Source organism: Martes martes (genome assembly GCF_963455335.1).
Source record: "Martes martes genome assembly, chromosome: 9".
NCBI lineage: Eukaryota > Metazoa > Chordata > Mammalia > Carnivora > Mustelidae > Martes > Martes martes.
In genome coordinates this window covers 103,317,784-103,339,335 of record NC_137896.1, presented here as the reverse complement: position 1 = coordinate 103,339,335, position 21,552 = coordinate 103,317,784, and the positions used below count along the sequence as shown (strand labels likewise).

The 21,552-nt window shown below is 47.6% G+C and overlaps 1 long non-coding RNA gene across 1 annotated transcript in view; it reads right to left on the bottom strand.

The window, feature by feature from the left end:
• LOC308348544 overlaps window positions 1-21,552 on the bottom strand; it is a 125,831-nt gene that overhangs the window by 11,597 nt on the left and 92,682 nt on the right. The window lies entirely within an intron of this gene.

Here is a 21,552-nt window from a genome sequence, read left to right as displayed (position 1 = left end):
GCAGCTAGCTGTTTGCTCACCGGGCTGTTTGACTTGCCTGTGGGATAGGAGTTTCCTAGTTGAAGGCATGTGAATTCAGGATGGTGTCACTTACAATGTTCTGATTCAATTTCATCCAACACCGCCCCCCCCCCCAAACCCCAGCCTATACCAAACAAAAGCATATCATATACCTGTATGAAGAGTAACTCCCATCTGCAGTCATTAAACATTTGCTTTGTGTAATAAAATCCCAACTTTCTTGGGCTTGCGGGAGAAAAGGCACATTGACATCTCCACTCCTCTAACTTAAAAACAGCCGAACTAAATTAAGTAACAACAACAACAAAAAAGTTGTTTCCCACACATTTGCCCTGTTCTTACCACCAGTCCTCAGCCTGAAATAATTTCATGCTTGAGTTATTAACTTATGAAAATAGGCACAAAAGGGGAAAAATGTGAGCAGATCCTCGGCTGTATTATTAGTCATTGCTACAGCTGAGTGCATTCCGGCACAAAGGCGTGTTACTCTGCCTGAGTACCTCAGTTTTGAACAAAATGTAGCTCACTAATGGGTTATGCCTCATATACCTTTTTGTAATCATTAGGTTGCCATTCTCTGTAATTTATCCTGTTTTTCATTAAGAGAATGTGCATTAGGCAGGCGTGCACTCAGGTGCCCTTGCACGGGTGCGTGCATTCATGTGTGCCCTCAAGTGTGTGTCTGCACGCGCGCGTGTGCACACACACACATCTGTTAAGTCCCCTTTTGTTTGTGGCTGAAAAGAAATGTCATGGGCTGAGCTGTCAGTCCTTTTAGGGAAACATTACTGTATTTATTAAGATAATTGAGAATTATCATTGATTGTAATGCTTTAGAAATCAGGGTGATGGATGGGTGTGAATAATTTTGAAACACTGGTGAATTGGAGGTAGGAACATGAGTAAATGAAGGGGATCCAGAAGCATTCTGGAGAAGATGGAGACAGAGTCGGGGAGTCTGACCTGTCTCTATCAGGGGCAGCACTGGGCTAGAATCTTTCTGGGCTGGGCAGAAGCATGTCACTCCCTTGCTTAGTGTTCTCGGGTCTTCTGGATGAGCAACAAGATTCTGGACGGTAGCCCTCTTTTTGGAGGTTTCTGGCTTGCGCTCAAAAGTGTTGCCCCGAATCAGTTTGAGTCAAATGAATAAAAGCACCAAGTTTTGAACCTACTGATTTTTGCTTCTGTGAAGTCCAGGGTTGGTTATAGAAATCATGGCCTTTGAGTGTGAACCTCTGGACAGAAAAAAACTGCAACCAGAATCGCAGGCAAGAAAATAATCAAGCGAAAAAAATACAGATGGGAAATATGAAAAGCCTGGAGAAGATCAAGGTTCTCACAAACAAGGATGGATCATTTGAGCTATCGCCTGAACAGATCAGAGGTCTGCATGGGGCTGGCAATCCTGGAAGCAGTCCCCCCACCAACCTGGGCCAGGGAGCACCCCTTACCCACCCCCCTGCCCTCCCACCACTACCCTCCACTCATAGGCCCCAAGTCTCAGCCAGTAAGAGAAGCCCCTGGCATCTTCCCCCTGGGTTAGGACAATGGGATTCTTCACCGGACACTTGCCTGGCCAGGAGAGACACTAATTGGGAACCAAATGTGCTCCTTGAACCTCTTTGAAGTGTTAACGAATGCTTTGATTTTGTTCTTTCCTGCTCATTAAGACAAATGCAGTTCCGCTTTCCCCTGAAAAAATCTGATCTCACCTCCCAAGCCAGCTGCTCATCTTCCTGTTGTGGTGACGAAGCCCTGCAAGAGGGTCCCCTCCTGTCAGGTGACCCACCTTGCCAATGATCACTGTGGCAGGATCTCTCTCTGGGGCCTCAGCACATCACACTGCAGTCAGAGCCTGGGACGCATCCCCAAGGGGTCCCCGCTCACGGAAAAACACAAAGGTGCTCGTGGTACCTCTCTACCCAGACTGCCCAAGCATCCCAGGCATGTTGAGGTTCCCGGATACTGTGCCCTGGGGAGGCAGTCGGGCTGGGCAGAACTCCAGGGAGACAGAGCCCCCCCACCAAGATCTGGAATCTTGAGAGTGTATGAAGCCAATTTTGCCCTTATCCTCGTTTTACTGGTGATCCACTGGGGTGATGTGATGGCAGACCTTGAACTGGAGGTCATGTTGCTTCTTGCAGCTGGCATCGAGCCCCTGAAGCTTAGCTGCCATAACACCCGCCCCCACCCCCCCAACCCCAGGACCTCCCTCCCTCTTTCCAATGCCCCAGGCAAAGTCAGTGCATGGAAATCTGCCTATCGGAAACAACCATAGCTTGGGGTCTACTCAGAGACCACTGAAAGTGGGACAGGCGCCTCCCACCCCCAGTGCCAGCCACAGGGGACACACGGGCCACTGAGATGGAACTCTGCTCCAGAGGCGAGCACTGAGAAAGAGGCCCAGTGCCCAGCGGAGGCCCTCCTGGAGATGGCTGCAGACCGTGGTAAAGACGAGCGGAGAGAAAAGTGTTCCTGAGAACAGAAATTCCAACCTGGGAAAACATCACCCATCCTATCTCGTTCTCTTAGTTATAATCTCCACAACCAGCAGGCCCAAAGTCCTGCTCTGTGTCTTATTTCCTTGGACCCTCTTCCCAACAGCGAGATCAGCATCAGGGTTAGACCCTCTCCCCCTATTTTTGTTTTTACTGCCTTAACCATTTTAAGGGTCCGATTCAGGAGGGTCAAGTACATGAACACTGTCTTACAACAGATCTTAGACCCTCTTTATTTTGCAAAACTGAAACTCTACCCATGCAACAGTGACTCCCCGTTCTCCTCTCCTCACAGCCCCCGGCAACGACCAGTCTCCTTCCTGTCTCTCTGACTTTGACGACTCTAGGGATCCCACGTAAGTGGAATTGCACAGCATTTGTGCATTTGCGACTGGTGTATTTCAGTCAGCCCAAGGTCTTCCCAAGTTTTGCGTATCTTGTGGCCTGTGACAGATATTCCTCCTTTTTAGTCTGATATTCCACGGTAACATTCCATCACGTGCGGAGATGCCCGACTGCCTTTCATCTGGTGAAGGACACTTGGGTTGCTTCTGTCTTCTGGCTCTTGGGAATGATGCCACTATGAACATGAGTGTGCAAATATCCCTCGGAGATCTTGCTTTCAATCCTTCCGGCACTACACTCAGAACAGGAATTGCTGGGTCATACGGTTCTATTTTTAATTTTTTGAGGAACCTCCCTACTGTTTTTCACAGCAGCAGCACCATCTTCCATTCCCACTGGCAACGTGGGAGGACTCCAATTTCTCCACACCCTCCCCAACCTTTGTTACGGCCTGTTGGTTATATACACACATATGCCCTCTGAATGGGTATGAGGTGATACCTCCTTGTAGCTTTCTTTTGAGTTTCCCTAATTCTTAGTGATAGTGACTCTCTTTTCCTATGGGGCTAGCCATTTGTATATCAGCTTTAGGGAGGTGTCTATGCAAACCGCTCCCCCCCCTTGTCTGGGTGGCTCAGTTGGTTAAGTGCCTGCCTTCAGCTCGGGTCCTGATCCCAGGGCCTGGGATGGAGCAATAGGGCTGCCTGCTCAGAGGGGAACCTGCTGCTTCCTCTGCCTGCTGCTCCCTCTGCTTGTGAGCACTCTCTCTCTGTGTCAAATAAGTCAATAAAAACTTCAAAAGAATTCCTTTCCCCCTTTTTAAATTAGATTATTTAGTTTTGTTGTTGTTGTTATTGTTGACTTGTAAGAGTTTTTTCATATCCTCCTCCTTTTATGTGTTGAGCTAAAAAAAACAAAAACAAAAACTAAAGGATCAGAGAGGTGGATAACTTAGTTGCTTGTGCCTTCGAGGGGTGGGGGGCTGCACGTTTCCGCAGCATCAGGGAAGGCTGGCCACGGAGCAGTGGGCCCATCCTCCCAGCCACGTGGTCTCACGGCAAACACTGCCCGTCAGATGCACACCCCACTGTGTTCACAGCCTCGTGTGCCAAATTGCCCTTTGGAAACCGACAGCAAACACTGTTGCAGGGACCTCAGAAGCGTGTAATATCCGCTTTAATGATGGTTCCACTTTCTTGTTTCCCCCTCCTCGGAGGAAGGGGAGAGGGAAAAGACCGTTCATGGAAAAATACATTTAAATGGATCAGTGCCGGGCAACGCTTTGCACATCTGTTCTTAACCGGTTTCAGCTGAAACTACTGGAAATATACACAGATCTGTTTATGTGGAACCAGTGACATCTGATAAGATTACAGTTTGGAGGGTAACTCTGGATTTGGTGGTGGGGTAGGAAAAACCCCTCCACACTTGGTCTCCACACACGCTCCTAACCTTTTACCGCAGATGTTGTTGAGGGAATCGGATTTGCTGCAAATTAAAAAGACCTAAATTATTTGATATTTGTTACCAAAAAACCCAAGATGTCCTGACAGCCATTCTGTGGCGCAGGAGTCCTGCTTCTCCTCCAGTTGGGGCCGAGTCCTTTGTTATTTGAGCCTGGAGACCACAGCTGGGAAACCGCTTATTTCTGAGTAATTCTGTCCTCACTCCTCGCATTTGTCCATTATAGCTGGAGGATGGTAGGCAGGGTGTTTGCACACTGAATGGCTGGTTGTCTTCCCTTGGAGGACACCAGCAGCCCCTGACGACATGCAGGCAGCAGGGAAGGAGTGTTTACTGAGATCCTCTCTGTGCAGGTGCTGGGCTCTTTCCCAAGCCTTTCTTACAGAGCACCAGAACCATGCCTTGAGGTCATCCCATTATAGAGATGAGAAAACTGAGGCTCTAAGATGATTTGCCCAGAACCATACCGGCAATAGGCAATGAGGAAAAGGAAGAGTTTTTCTCCCACCTAAATGTCTCAGGGGGCAAAGCCACACCTCAGATACCCACAGAAAATGTAGATATCATGGGTGCAGATCTCCTCGATTTGGTAAAGAGAGCCAGAAATGACCAGGTCTTCACATGTTGGCTCAGGTCTTGAAGTCAAACAAAAAACTCAGACCGGGCTGTGGTTTGCGATCCCACTGCAGGGCCTTTGGTGCCTCCAGAGGCGGGAGGCCGAAGCTGTCTTGGTTTTGCTACCTCTCCAGGTGGGAACTTGAGGATCTGACTCTCAGGGTTCTTGTCTGCTGGTGCCAGAGGCCTCTGTCACAGGCAACGGGCACCACAGCTCAGCGTCTCCATGTCTGTATGCCTTTGAAAGCCTTTCTTGGTGACTTTGTGGGGACTCCTCCCTTGGCTCTAGCACGCTGTGAACGTGCACTCATCTATAAACATTCATCTAATCATTTATCTCTAAAAGATGACATCAGTCTATAAAATGCACCACAGGACGTAAGAATAGCAGTCACATGGCCTCAGAAATAATCAGCCCAAATTGACATCTGACAACACCCCCCCAATGCACGCCCAGGAGCTGGGCTGTGATTGGTAAGGTTTTCATTCCTGAGGGACCCCACGCTGTGAAAATGCACCTATTTCTGTTCATTGAAAATCATTTTTTTTAATAAGCAGCCCAGTGGAAAACAATTGTGAATGGCAGCTTCATTACATGTGGATTTTTAGAACAAAGAAAATACTGCTCACACTTGATGACCTGTTCAATGATACTGAATTTTAATTAAAAAAATGTTACATGCTAAATTGATGACAAGGAAGGTGTGACACTAGGGCTAGGAAAGAAATCAGGAAGGCAACTGAGGGTTGACAAGTTGCCTTGGTGATCTATTTGACGTTACTTCCTATTTTTGTCCTCTCTTGTTTATTTTCCACTTGAAATGGTCAGTTTTAACTAGTGGGAAGGTGCTCCAAGCTCAATGGACTTCCAATGGGGAGGCTGGTGGGACGAGAGGAGGGTACGAGGAGGGGAACCTTATTTGCCCTCAGGGGACCTCCAATGTCATCTTGTGCAGTGGATGGGTTGTTGTTCTAAAGGGCCTCCTCAAAATGGCTACGGCCCAGTCCACCCTAGAAAAGGGTGTTCTAGAGGGCCTCCTCAAAATGGCTACGGCCCAGTCCACCCTAGAAAAGGGTGTTCTAGAGGGCCTCCTCAAAATGGCTACGGCCCAGTCCACCCTAGAAAAGGGTGTTCTAGAGGGCCTCCTCAAAATGGCTACGGCCCAGTCCACCCTTCAAAAGGGCCAGTTTTTCTGAGTGCCAAACCTGGAGATGCTTCTAGATGATTGGTTTAAGGTCATTGTCGCAGGCCTGCTAACTCGGAATGAATTATTCTGAAGGAACAGATTCAATGATGTGTGGACAAGCCAGTGGATGTTCAACCCAACCTAATTTTCACCAATTATAAGAGAGTTTTCTTTTGAGATGGTGCAATAATTGAATAGGAAAATCCAAGTGCTGAAAGTATGTCAGCGTGTTGGGTTTCAGAAAGGCTGACTGGGTTGGGTGAAGGTGGTCAGCTTCCTTTCTGGGTGGGCTTCTGAAAGGTCATGGTGTGTCCGTTCATGACCTAAAGCCCCCATGATAGAGTAGCCATTTGCCCCAGTCACAGAGCCCTGAGGTCTGCCCGGGCTGGGAGAATCACCTCCACCGGGGAGGAAGCAGTGGCCCTGTGTCAGGAAGCCTGCCTCAGCTTGCCGGGAGAAGCGGGAGTCTTGGGGCTGGGGAGCTTGAGTGTCTCCTTCCTCCCGAGAGAACAGATGTGCAGAGCAGACCACAGAATTCACCACCAGCCAGAATAGGCCCTTGACCTTCCCTGAGGAAGAGACTAGCATTCAGGGTCTAGGGTCCTCAGGCAGAGAACAGCAGATACAGAGGCTCTGGCATTGGGGGTGCTGGTGCAGAGTGAGTGGGCCACAGGTATGACATATGGGAGGTGTTTGCCATGCAAAAGGAGGAGGTCAAAGTCTGTTCTAAGAGCCCCCGGAAACCACTGTCATGGTCCAAGCAGGAGAAGCTCTCATATCCGGCCTGGGGGGACAGGTGACCCTTCCTTGACTTGGTTTTACATTTCCCGGAGATCATGCTAGCTTCTGTCTAGAGTGGGATGTAGAGGGGTAGGAGGCTGGGCTGTGGGCCAGGTGGGAGGTGATGGGACAGGAGACCAAGGGGCTACTTTCACCTGGGGCTGCTTCCACAGGTAGGACCAGCGTGGCACGGTGAGGAGCTGGTGAAGAGGGTGAGGACAGGGTCCTCACCTGTGAGGAGACATGTAAGCCCTGGTCTCCCCACTGGGGAAGGCTCCAATAATCCCCACCACTAAGAGAGGTCGTGGAGGTTAAAAATGAGGCCTGAACCACAACAGTTACCCAAGACTGTGTTCCCATTGTCCCTGTTGTCCCCACGAGCACAGATAGCAGACAGCCGTCCTTAGCAATGCTATTCTGACCCTCGTCCTCAGTAAAGTGGGAAGTAGGGCCTGGGCTGGAATCAGTGACAGGGCGGGTTTGAATTGCTTTTTTCTGAGAAATCATGTGCAGATCCCCAAGCAAAACGGTGATGCAATAGCCTTCCATGTTCTTAAAAACATTTTGATGTTTATGAAAAGAAAGTTAACAGGGAGCCGCATTATCACCGTCATTAAGCCCAATGCGCCCATGATCACATGGCTTCCCAGAGTACAACAGGTGAGCCAGAGCAGAAACTGTCCTTTGGGCCAGGATCCCGGTGTCCTTCCCCAGCACTCACGCCTGGCGACACAGGTGGCTAGGGGAGTGGGTGAAGGTAGGGGAATTCCCACCTTCGGGTCAAACACGCCACTCTGAGCTCACACCGGGCCCAGCACACAGTGTAGAACCTCACGGGTCTCACCCTTGTGCAGTTTATTAACCGGGGAAACTGGCCTGACCCTATGGGGTCTTCCTGTGGCTGGGAAGGCTCCCTGGAGGAGGGGGGCCATCAGGGCTGTGTGAAGGATGGGAGGAGGGGCCGATAGGGCTAGGCTCCCTGCTCACGGTGCAGCTTGCAGAAGGACACATGACCAGTTTTCTCTGAGCCAGCATATTTTCCATTCTAAATATAGCCCAAGATGACCCAAGACATCTTCTTCCCCTCCCAAGGAGATGCAAGGTTCTGTATTTTCCCGTATTTCTGTGACTTCTGAAGAAGTGAACAGTGAGATCGTAGGCTTTACCCTCCCATCTCCTGACCCCGTGGACCCTGGGTCCTAAGGAGCGATGTCTAACCCCCCTTGAGAAGAGAGCCTGCCCTGGGTCAAGAGCTCTTTTTGGCCCCGAACCTTTAGTAGTTACCAAAATATTGGGCCAGCCCTCTTCCTCCAGCAGAATGGAAACAAGTCTTCTATCCACATAGGAAGGGTCACCCATCACCCAGGCTGGAAATGAATAGCTTTCTGCCACTCTTGGATTGGTTTACCCCATCAACCTCAGGAGCGAGGCCCACCCTGCTGAGTTTTAATTGGACAATGGATCCTGACTTCCCCTTGAAATCTTGCTGCACCATTAAGTTGACACTTTGATCCCATTTCCAGAAGATACAGGATACAAGCCTCTGGAAAGAGGGCACCCACCGGCTGTGACTCTTGGCTCCAAGCACCTTCACAGCTTGTTTGCAAAGAGGGGCAGGGGATAGTTTTCTGTATCTGAGCGGGGCTCTGCTAATTGCTGCACAAGCACTTCTGGGGAAGTTCAAGTTTCCAAAGGCCTGCCCTTAACCCTGACCGTGCCAGTGCTTCCCAAACAGGGCGCTTGAGGGCACTTGTGAAAGCGCATTCTGGGAGACACAAAGCGGAGCAGTTATCTCCAAAGGGTTAATGACCAAAGAGTGAGGACAGTCATGGTAAGTTATATATAGCAAACAGTGAGCAAAGCCGGCAAGAGAAAAAAAATATATAAAGGAAAAAACCACATGGAGACACTCCCCCTCCCCCCTCAGGCAGCCCCCCCACCCCCCACCCTCCTGCAACAACACTGTATATACAGACCACAGATCGGGGCATAGTTAAATTTGGCACACAGAGACTACAGCAAAGAAAGAAAACATATCAAGTTACGCGGAGTCCTAGTCAGATTTGGGCCGGGGCCTCACCCGCACAATGCTGAGCAGAGGAGAACAAGGCCGCCGTGTGTTGTCGAAAAGCACACCGGTGAGTTTGGCTTTCCTTTCAGTCATTTGCTGGCCCGGCCCTGGGCAACAGGTTAATTCCCTGCCCCACAGGTGGAGACAGATAAAACAAACCCAAATGGCGTAATGGGCCACAGGAAACCTTTCTTTCAAAACTTGATCCATCTCCAGAGAGGAAACACGCAAGGACTTTGCTCTGGACAGTAATCTGTTTTCTTAGAGCCGCTGGGAGAGACCTGGTGGCCAGGGTAAATAAGGCAACGCGGCAGTGCCGGGGGTTTTGGCAGGCGGAGCTGCAAGGGAAGTTCGAAAAGACCACTTCCTACTCGCTATTCCCAGCCGAGAGCAAGCTGTCAATCTCGGAGGATGAAGGAGCTCTGGAAAAAGCCAGTGGAGAGAAAGGGGTCCCCCCTCGAGGGAGAAACCTAAGCCACAGGTGCACATCAGGGTCCCCTCCTTCTCCCCGGGGGCCGGCTCACCTGGCCAGAACCCAGCCTGCAAGCCCGCTCCCCTCCGAACTCCCCCAGTCGGGAGAGCAGGCCGGGACTTGTGAAATGCAACCCGGGGTGGCTTTCGGCCCCTGCTCTGAGCAGCGGACAGGCCAGCCACAGGCAGGCGGCCAGCGGGGACTGGCGGAGGCTTGGCAGCAGGCAAAGCGGGCACGGGGAGAGTCAGATATGTTTTAGTCATCAGACGTTGTCCCTGCCAGCAGGCGCTGAGGAAGGACTCCCTGAGGAGATGAGACAGCCGCCGGCCAGGGCTGCACGGTACATAGGTTTTTTCAAAGCCAGGCCATGTTGTGACCCTACTTGAGCTTCGCTGGACCCTAGGTGGGCAGGGTTGTGCCACCATTTTGCAAGGGAAGGAGTTGAGGCACAGTGAGGTCACGTGCTGTCGGTGTGGGTACAGCTGGTCCAGAGGGCAGCCCCTTATCCTGGCCCTCCGGGTAGGCATGCCTGAAGAGCTGGTCCCCGCCACACAGAGCAGTGGTTCTCACTTCTGGGCATGTGCCAGCATCCTGGGGTCATCCTCTACCCTGTGGGACCCCTTCTCCTTAAGGTGGGCCTGGATACCCTGCCCAGGGGGTGGGTGTGCAGCAATTTCGGCTCACACTGGCCTCTACCATGGACCCAAGCCCAGTCTCCAACAGCAACTGGGGGGACAATGAGGCAAAGTGTGTCCAGAGCTGCTCCAAACCCTGAGGAACCAAGCGCTGCATCTCCTCCCCTGCCTGCGACTTGATGGCTCCACAGTCTTGGCTCCCCATACAGAAAAGATGCTGTAAGATGTTGAATTGTGTCCGCTTAAATTTCATATGTTGAAGTCCTAACCTCCCCACACCCCAGTATCTCAGAATGTGACCTTGTTTGGAAAACAGGTCCTTGTAGTTACAGCGAGTTAAGATGGGGTCATACTGGATTAGGGTGGGCCCTTCATCCCACACGACCGGTGTCTTTATAAAAATTAAAGGGGAATTTTGGACATAGACGTGCGCGCACAGGGAGAACACCATGGGGACACGAAGGCAGAGGTCGTGGTGTCACATCTACAAGCCACCGAATCCCACAGATTGCCAGCAAGCCCCAGATGCTGGCAGGGAGGCCTGGACCGGATTTCCCTCGCAGCCCTCAGAAGGGACCAACCCTGTGGACACCCCTGCCCTGGGAACTGCGGCCACCGGAGCCGTGAGATAGTTCGTTTCTGTTCTGAGGCCCTGCTGTTGAGACTTTGTTACGCCAGCCCTAGCAAATACAGATGAGGAAAAGTCCAAGGTATCTGTGGTTAGTTTACCTTGAAACCTGACTTTGAAGCCCCTTCCAGCTCTGCTCTGCAGACGTTGATTTGATCCTGTTTCAAAGAGCAAAATGGTACAACTGCAAAACACAGCCCGTGACTTCTCTGCTCCAGGACATCCTGACGGCAAAAAGAAGGAAAGGTCCCTCCTGCTCAAAATCCTAACCTTCCTTAGTTCTCAACAGAAATCACATTCTGCGTAATTCTCCCCCAATGACTCCAAGCCAAGACAAGCCCCACTTTCTCTTCTGGGCACAGGTGGGACCCTCTGCAAATTACAATGTAGAAGAACCCCTCTTTTCCAGCCAAGTGCAAGGTCCAGCCTCTTGCTTACTTCCCGGTCATCCCAACTAGATTTCTGGAGAAGACCTGAAAATTCACTCATGTGACTAAAATGATGAATGAGGGTCAGGAGCTTGAAGCCCCAGCTCACCCAGGTAAGGAATTATGTTGCCTAGAGCACCGGCCAACGCTCCGCCTTCTGCCCTCACTGGATTATGGGGTCCTTACAGTGACACATCCCCACTTGGTGGGAATTCCTCCTGGCGTGACAACACCAGTACCCCCATGCCTTTGCCTCAAGCCTTGGTCTCCCTCCCCCGGTGGTATGGAGCCCAGGGACGCCAACATCATCTCAGACTAAGGAAGTCCTCCCAGAGTGTGCCGCCATCCCCCAGAATCCTGGCAGCATCCCTAGTGATGAGTCTTTGGGCATGGTGATTCTCAGGGCTAAATTCTGGAGTACTAACGTGGACCATGATGTAAGAATTATTAGACTTGGTCTTTGAATGTCCCCCTTGCTCCCTTGCTTTTGTTGCTTTGTTCCTGAATTCGGCCTCCTGCTCTACATCTGCCTGCCAAATACCTCTTCCAGCCTTACTCTTCCCCCACAGGGTCTTATTGTTTATACAAGATATTTTTCTTCCACCGAGAATTTCTTAGCACATCAATTAGAATGCAGGATTTTGAGAGAGAGTCGCCTGCTTCCATCCATCCCCCCTCCTACACTTTAGTGACTTACACGTAGAAACTACACAGCACAGATTTGTAGAAGGCTGATTCAATCTGAGTGTCTTCTGTTCATTTACTCTTGTTATCTGTTGTGGTCCCCAGTCCTTTCCCTATTTGGTCCCCATGTTCCTCCCGCTTCACAATTTGGTCTGCTCATCTAGGGATGTCGCTGTCTCCTAACTTAGACCGAATAGACAGGAGGGTTCACTGTAGTTGATTCCTCATCCACTCAGAGCCAAAAAACTCATAAGCTTTTAGAGCCAGAAGATTCTTTAGGAAGTATTTGGTCCATTTCTTTAAGACAAGGCCATGTGACTTGCCCAGGGTCAAATGGAGGGGTAAGTGGCAGAAGAGAGAGCCTGGAAGCCAGATGTCCTGGTTTGATGCGAGACCATTCATCATGTGGATGAAGATATCATCCGTATGGCCATTGTAGGGCGAAGGGGATAGGGAGTCACATTGTATCTGTTCTGGAAGCTTCCCTCTATTGGTCTCTGGGTGTTTTAGCTTAACTTTAATGGCTCCCAAGGAAGTCCAGACCCCTTTGTCCCATCTGCTCCACAGGGTTGCATGTGGACCGCTGGAAGACGGACCCACCCCCAATACAACCGGGTCCCACAGACTCTGTTCCTAACGTGGGCGCTGGAATTCCTTCCTGTCCACGAGACCGCTCCTCATCTCTCTGTGCCAAGCAGAGACACCATCTCCTGTTCTATCTCACAAATCCACAGATATGAGCGACAGAAAGTGTCTTCTATTTAAAGTGTCACGCAGATGTCAGAGGTAGGGCTGTTTCCAACCACTGAAGAAACATAAAGCAAAACAGTCCTGTCGGCATAGACATATGCCTCATTGTTTTCAATCTAAACACATGTTTTACATCAAGAGAGGGCTTGTGGTCGGGGTAGGGGGAGCTGAAGGGAGATTCAAAGGTTCTTCAGCTCTCAAAGATCTCAACCTCTTCAAAGTTTCAACCCTCAGAGCTCTTACAACGTTTCATCCCACTCAGGAGAGGCACTTCTGCCCACACTCTCATGTGCCTGCATGGTGGCTCGGCTCTGGTCCAGAAGGACGGAGAAAGGAAACAGGATGGTCGCCTCACTGCAGATATTCTCCCCAGGGGACGTCATTTCTCCTTTGGGATTTGACGGGCTCCCTAAGACACATTCACCAGCAGAGAAAAGGTGGTATCTGTCTGCTGGGGAGGCTGTACCAAGCCATGGGTGGTGATGGGTGTCATGAGGTCACCCTGGGGGGGGGCGGGGAGGGAGAGAGCAGCTTCTACCTGGGACCCCAGACAGGTGGGTGCTGGCTCAAACACAACAGCTGATTAGGAGAAAGGGGAAGGGTTTGTATTCAGTTATCATCAGTGTTTCTAGCCTCAGTCTTCTCAATGCTGCATTGAGGGCAATAATAACTTCATGGTATTTCGGGGGTTCACCAAATGAGATCATTCATTACCTGTGGAAGTGCTGGGCACAGAAAGATGAGGAACAGTTTCGTGGATGGGAAGGAATTCCAGCACCCATGCTGGCTCCTGGCTGTCTTCTCTCTGAGTGATTGTTTCTAAGGGGAAGGAGAAGTAAGATGATGACTCCAGCCCACAGGTCAAGTCCAGGCAGGTCACTTGGAGTGTAAGAATACCACGTACACACACTGTGCCCCAGATGGTTTGTAATCAGAGGGACACGTGGAAAGCAGAATGGCAGAGCAACGGAGTGGGACTGGCAGAGCCCAGTACGAGTCCTGGGGTCAATGCTTGAGCTCTGATACCTCGGATGGGTCCCTTGCCTCCCTGACCTTGCTTGCCTGTCTGTAAATTGGAGTGGACTGCACACAGCAGTCATGGCAAGCCTCTTGCAGAATGATCCAGGAAGACAGCTGGAAATGACAAGGTGCTGAAATGTGTGATGCTGTTGTTGTTCTTAAAGGGAGGGAGAAAGAAGGGAGGGAATGAGAAGAGAGGGGAAGAGATTAGCCTTTATTTAATTTTTTTTTTAAATTTTAAAATAGTTTTTATGTTTCCAGAAAAGTTGAAAAAATGGTCCAAAGAGTTCCCACCTACACACACCCAGTTTCACCTGTTGCCAGTGTCCTATATTAGCATGGAACATCTGTCATATTTAATGACCAATATTGATATGTAATTATTAATTCAAGTCTCTACTTTATTCATATTTCCTTTGTTTCTACCTAACATCCTTCTGCTCTAGGATCCCATCCAGGATACCACTACATTTAGCTGTCAGGTCCCCTTTATGGCTCTTCTTGGCTGGGGCCAGTTTCTCCGATTTTCCCTGTTTTTGATGACCCTGACAGTTTTCGGAAGTCCTGGTCAGGCATTTTGTAGAATGTCCCTACGTTGGGATTTGTCTGGTGTTTCCTCATGATTAGGGTAGCATGGTGGGCTTCTGGGAGGAAAGCACTGGGGTAAAGGGCCACTTTCATCACCTCATTATCACGCGACTTATCACTCTTGACGTTCACCTTGACATCCGGCTGAGGTAGTGTTTGCTGAGTTTCTTCTTTGAAGAAACTTTGAAAGGAGGTGGCTGTGCGCACTCAATGCTTAAGGAGTGGGGAGTTCAGGGGCACCCAGGGGGGCTCAGTCGTAAGGACTGGGGAGTTCTGTTCCATATTCTTGGGGGTGCAGGAGCTACCGCCATTGTTTGAAGTTGTACATGGGAGAATTGTCTAGTCTCCTCCATTCATGTATTCATATTATCAGTATGGAATATTTCATATTCACATATACCAGTATGAGTCACGCATGTTTATTTTATACTTGTATTATTTATAATCCAAGACGACTTTATTGCTCAGGTTTCTCCAGTTTGGGCCTTTGAGAGCTCTTCATACGGCTGCTGTATTCCCACCGTTGTGTGCTGTTTGTTCTTCTCAGCACTTCCTTACTTTCTGACATTATAAGATGCTCCAGGATCACCTTGTAAATTTCCTGTCCACCTTAAAATCAGCCACTTCTGCCAGAAGTCCTAGCTCCTTTCATCGGAGAATGATACTATGAATCTGAAATCTGGGCACCAGATGTGTGCATTGCTGCAGGGATGTCATTTAATTTGGACCCTCTCAGCTGACAGAGCAAGGAAATATATGTGTTTATACCAGCCCATAGCTACAAATATTTTGTATGCATCCCTCTGTATCTGTATGAGGCTAAACGTGAGTTCTTACTGATGTTGCCAACACTAATCCTCTACCACGTGAACCATTCCAGCCTTTACTTGTCTGTAACTTCTCACTCCAACAAGAGGAAAATTCGCTCCTACCACCTGTCATCCATTTACTGAACTTTTCAATTCCAAAATTCATGATGGGTGGCTTCAGAATCATCAACTCCTATCCCATGGGAAACAACTTTATCAATAAGAATACAGTGTTAAGGATGATTCCTTTTGCTTCGGTCTTACAATTTCTGCTTATTTCCAATACTATTTAGGTCAGCACCTTTTATGCCCACCCCTTCAGTGAGGTGATTTCCTACATGTGTAATACAGTTACAATTTTTTTTTTTTTTTGTCAGATTCAGCATTCCCTCCCAGGATCCCCCGACCTCTTGAATAAATTTTAAAAATTTAAATACATCTGAAAATTTCTTAAGAGGAAAACTTGGATGATTAATTTTAGATCTTTGTTTCTTTCTTTCCTTTTTTCTTCCTTTCTTTCTTTCTTACTTTCATTTTATTTTGTTTTTTCAGTGTTCCAAGATTCATTGTTTATGCACCACACGCAGTGCTCCATGCAATACGTGCCCGCCTTAATACCCACCACCAGGCTCACTCGTATGGTTTCACTTACTTTCTTTTTAAGAGAGGGAGAGAGAGAATCTTAAGCAGGCTCCACGGCCAGTGCAGAGCACAAAGCAGAACTCCATCTCAAGGCCTGGAGATCATGACATGAGCCGAAATCAAGAGTTGGATGCTTAACTGACTGAGGCAACCGGGTGCCCCAGATTTGTCTTTTTCTCTAATATACGCATTTAACACTATACATTTCCACTAGTCTGTGTTCTGTCACTATGGATTACTTTATATTTTCTAAAATTTTTTATGTAAATAGATTCGTGCAGTTTGTGTCTTTCCCCGCTCTGGCTTCTTTCGCTCAGCATAATTAATTCAGATTCATTCATGTTCTTGCATGTGTCAACAGTTTGTCCCTTCTCATTGCTCTGTAGCATTCCATTATATGGATGAGCCTCTGTCTATTTACCTACTTACCTGTACTGTACCTCTGGATTCTTTCCAGTTTTGAGTTATTGAAAAATAAAGCTGCTATTAGCCTTCATGTGGGAGTCTTTGTACAGACGTATGTTTTCACTTCTCTTGGGTAAATACCTAGGAGTGGAATGGCTGGGTCATATGGTGAGTATAGGCTTAATTTTGAAACAACTGCCCATCCATTTTCCAAAGTGGTTGTACCATGTTACATTCCCACCACAGTGTGTAACGTTCCAGTTCTTGCCAATTTCAGCACAGTCAGTATTTTTAACTTCAGACATTTCAGTCGGTGCACGGTGCTGTCTCATTGTTGTTTCCATCAGCATTTCCCTAGTTACGAATGGCACCGTGCTTATTTATCATTCATACTGCTTCTCTGATGAAATCTATGCCCAGTTCCTTTCCCCACTTACAAAACTGGGTTGTGTGCTTTCTTCTGATTTTGAGAATTAATTTTTTTAATATCCTGGGTTCAAGTCTGTTTACCAGATATGTGATCAGCAGATATCTCCTCATCTGTGGCTTATCTGTTCCCCTCTTTAGGGTGTCCCTCATAGACCAGAAGTTCTAAAATTCTATGAAGCCAATCTATCAAACTTTTTTATATGTCATGTTTTTACTATCTTATCTAAAAAGTCTTTGCCTCACTCAGACTTGCAGATTCAGTTTCTGAGTCTTTTGGATTTGCCCATCTGCTTAGAACTTTTTTCTGTATTTTCACGTTGGACTTATACAGTTAGTTACAGATTTTAAAAACGGGCCCATGACCCATTTTGAGTTAATTTTTTTATATGGTGTGAGGTGCTTATCAAAGTCCAATTTTTCATGCAGATAAATATTCAATTGTTCCAGCAGCATTTACTGAAAGAGTATTTTTTTTTTCTTATGGATCTGTCTTTGCCTCTTTGCTGAAGATCAGTTGTCCATATACGTGTAGGTCTATTTCTGAAATACACAATTTGTTCTATTGATCTGTTTGACCATCGGTATGCCAATATCCATTGCTTCATTCTGGTAACTTTATAATAAGCCCTATAATCAGGTAGTGCTAGTCCTCAAAATTGTTTCTCTGCTTCAGAATCCTCTTGGGTCTCCCAGATCTATTGTGTTTCCTTTTGAATCTTAGAATCAATTTATCAATTTCGACAAGAACACAAGGGTTCAGGGGTTTTTGACTGGGATTGTGTTGAACCTACATATCAGTTTGGAGAAAATTACCATCTTAACAATGCAGACTCTTCTGACTCAAACATGGTATGTCTTTCTATTTACTTAGTTTTATTCAATTCCTCTCAACAGTATTTGGTAGTTTTCAATATATAGACCTTTCTCATCCTTTGTCATATTTATCCCTAAGTAGTTCTGATTTTTAGGTTGCTAGAAATAGTATTTTTTAAAAAGATTTTATTTTTGTATTTGAGAAGGACAGAGTGAGCGCGCGAGAGAGAACAAGTGGGAGGGGGGCAGAGGCAGAAGCAGACTCCCCGCTGAGCAGGGAGCCTGATAAGGGGCTTGATTCCAGGACCCTGAGATCATGACCTAAGCCAAAGGCAGACACTTAACTGGCTGAGCCACCCAGGGGCCCCTAGAAATAGTATTTTTTATTTTAATTTCAGATTGCCCACTGCTTGTACAGAGGCATGCAAGTGATTTTGCTGTATTGATCTTGTACCCTGTCTAAACTCACTGATTCCTTTTATTGGTTTTTGTAGATTTGTATTATTTTTGCCATTTTTTCCTTTCATCTGGGAAAATAAATCTAGTCTCTCTACTCCATTTGACTGTAATGGAAGTTTGAAGGATTTGCTTTTTAAAAAGTGTATTTATTGGTGCCTGGGTGGCTCAGTGGGTTAAGCCACTGCCTTCAGCTCAGGTCATGATCTCAGGGTCCTGGAATTGAGCCCCACATTGGGCTCTCTGCTTGGCGGGAAGCCTGCTTCTCCCTCTCTCACTCCCTGTGCTTGTGTTCCCTCTCTCACTGTGTCTCTCTCTGTCAAATAAATAAATAAAATCTTTTTTTTTAAAAAGTGTATTTACTAAGGTGATTGACGATATGGGTAGAATCGCCATGGGTCAGGGCATAGTGTCAGTAAGACCCATATACATGGGAAGTAATGAGTGTAGTCTGCTCCCACTGTGGCCCATAAATATGAAAGGTAATTCTTAGAACACTTTCCCCAGTAAATGACAATAAGATATGTGACGACGTGGCTTGGGAGCCCCATCTGTAAATGAGTGTGTTAGACCCAGTGATTTTGTGTGCATCACTAAAGGATGCCAACAACTTTAATGAACATGCAAGTCCTTCCCCAGAGCCTCTGGATAAGAGCATAAAAGTAGCTGGCACCTGATTTCAGCCCATGAGACCCCGAAGAGACACCCAGCTGAGCTCACCTGGACTTGTGACTTCCAGAACTGTGTTTTAAGATGCTGAAGTCTGTGCTAAATTGTTATGCAACGTTGGATAATGAGTGCAGTCATAAACCACAAGCATTTTCATGTCAGTGAACTTATTTGACTTCTGTTTCTGTGGCTGCAGAGTATTCTATTCCACAGATGTCCATACTTTGGTGAGCATCCTTTAGTTTGTTTTCTATATCCTCTAAGTTTTTTTTTTTAAACAACAAATATATATCATTAGAATACTATGAATAATTTACATAAATCCCAAACTCATAAAAACTTGCAAGACAGAACTCAAGGTGCATTTTCCCATAGACACATGTTTTGGGGTGATTAGAATCCCATGACATGCCACAAAAGACTTCATCCTAAAGTTCCATGCCCCATGCACTATTTCTAGTCGACAGTAAATTCCAAGTTTTAATTCAAGAAGCCAAGAATAGATGGCTTTTCTCCCTTCACCCCCACCCCTTAAGAAGACCAGAGCTACTGTTAAGCCTACAAAAGACCAGCCCTGCATTAGGAGAGGAGGAGACAGAGCCCTTCAGAGCATGGGCACTGGGACTGGCCCCGGCACATGCAGGTGTGCGCATGCGTGCAGAAGTGTCCGCGCGGGGCCACCGACCGAGCGAGTCCGCGCGCACATGTGCACAAGCTGCCGGTGAGCTGCAGCAAGACACGCTGCCACTTCCCAAAAAAAGGAGTCCAAGAAACTTTGTGTGTGTCCAAGAATACAGCAGGGCAATAACAGTCTGTGGGGTGTGATCGTATACCTTATAACCTTCCCATATTTTTGTTCTCTCTTCATCGCTGGTGTCCTCTCCAGCAGGCAGCCCCTTCCACCTCTCCTGGTCCCCTGTCTTTCTCTCCGCCCTCATTCTCTGCACAGGCTTGTCCTCTCCCTCTCTCTCAGACTCCTTTCCATCCCCTCCTGGACCACTTTCTTCCCGATCTCCCCACTCCAAACTAGAACAGCGCAGATGTCCTTCAGTGAAGCAAACACACGGCAGCACATTCCTGCCTTGGAGTCCAGCCCGACAAGCAAGGGGATGCTGGGTCTCCATACACAGGATGAATGACTGGATGAGTCTCCGGAGAGTTATGCTGAGCGAAAAAGGTATACATACTACGATTCCACTTAGCTAATATTCTTGAAATGACAAAACTACGAAAGCAGAGAACAGACTATTGGTTGCCGGGAGTTAAGGAAGGGGAGAGAGTGGGAGGGACAGATGGACTGCTATAAAATGGCAACACAAGAGATCCTGTCAGTCACAGAAGTAAAACACATCTTTTTTTTTTCTTAAAGATTTATTTTTTTTTAAAAGATTTTACTTTTATTTATTTATTTGACACAGAGAGAGATAAAGCAAGAGAGGGAACACAAGCAGGGGGAGTGGGAGAGGGATAAGCTGGCTTCCCACGGAGAAGGGATCCCAATGCAGGGCTCGATCCCAGGACCCAGGGATCATGACCTGAGCCCACAGCAGATGCTTAACGACTGAGGCACCCAGGCACCCCTTATTTATTTATTTATTTTAGAGAGAGAGCTTGTTCATGCGAGTAGGAGGAGGAGAGGGAGGGAGAGAATTTCAAGCAGACCCCATGCTGAGCATGGAGCCCAATGTAGGACTCTGTCTCACAGCCCTGAGATCATGACCTGAGCAAAATGAAGAGTCAGTCTTAACCAACTGAGCCACCCAGGCCCCCTAGAAGTAAAGCATATCTTGACTATGGTGATGGATACCCAAATCTACACACTGACTAAAACTGCACAGGACAGAAAGCACACGCGCCCCCCGCCCCCCCCCACACACACACTCTCTCTCCCTCTCACTAGTCCGTATACATAAAAGTTATCAGAGTCAATATTCTGGCTATGATATTATAATATAGTTCTGCCAGATGTCACTTTCGAAGGAAACTGAGTGAAGGGCACACAGGATTTCTTTGACATACGTCTTAAAACACCTATGAATTTGCGAAGATCTCAAAAAGTTTAATTGCAAGAAGTGAAGGAGAAGTAAAGATTTTCTCAGACAAACAAAATCGGATGGTGTTCACTCCCAGGAGATCTGCCCTGCAAGAGATGGGACGAGAAGTTTTTCAGGCAGAAACCTGGGTCTGCATAAGATAGGAATGAGTGCTGAAGAAGGAAGAAATGGAGGTAAAATAAAATTTTGCGTTTTTCTTGGCCTTAATTGATTTAAATTACCAGCTATGGTTTTATAGCTTTTAAAAATACATTTTGGAGTTAATTTTTTGTTCAATGTCAAGTTTTTTTGTTTTTGTTTTTTTTTAAGCTTCAGGCCTCAGGCAGGCCCTGCACTCACAGGCCAACGGCTGGAAGGGCCTGAGAAGAATCCTGAAGGCACCAGGTTCTCCTGAGGGTGCCCCAGCCTCACCTTGCCATGGTCCCCATTGTCTCTAAGAAACCATGACAGCTTCTGTTGGAGGGGGACCACTGACCTCTCAGCACGTGGATATTGTCCAAGGCCATCAGAGTGAGAGACAGAAATAAGGGCACTGGAATCAGGCAGACCTGACTTCAAACTCCAGTTCGCCTCTTAGCTGTGTGATGCTGAATAAGTTACTTAACCTCTCCGGTTCAGATCTCACATTTAATAGTACTTTTCAGGGTATCTGTGGCAGTTAGAGGACCTAACACATGGGGCAGAGACTGCCACATGCTGGGCACTAAAATATGTTCATTTCTTTCCTTATTAGGATGTTTATGACTGTTCCTCCTGGCACACTCACATAGAAGTCTCCACTCCTTAACAAAATTCACATGTAAGATCCACACTGCTTTGTTCTTGCCCGAAAGCTGATTCTCTGCAGGGAGGCGTACACAGCTATCATTTCTCAGTTCTCCTTACAACTCAGGCCGGGAAAAAGTTATGTAGGAGGCGTTGCGGCTTCAGGCAACAGCTCTTGATCTAACAACCTGAAGAAACAACGATCCCACTTTGTCCCTTCTCCCAAATCCCCTGGAGAGTTGAAGCATGGTGCTGCCTTTCTGAGGTTCTGAACCCTTGGCCCCTTGGTTTTCATAAAATTCTATAGTCCATTTCTCTGCACAG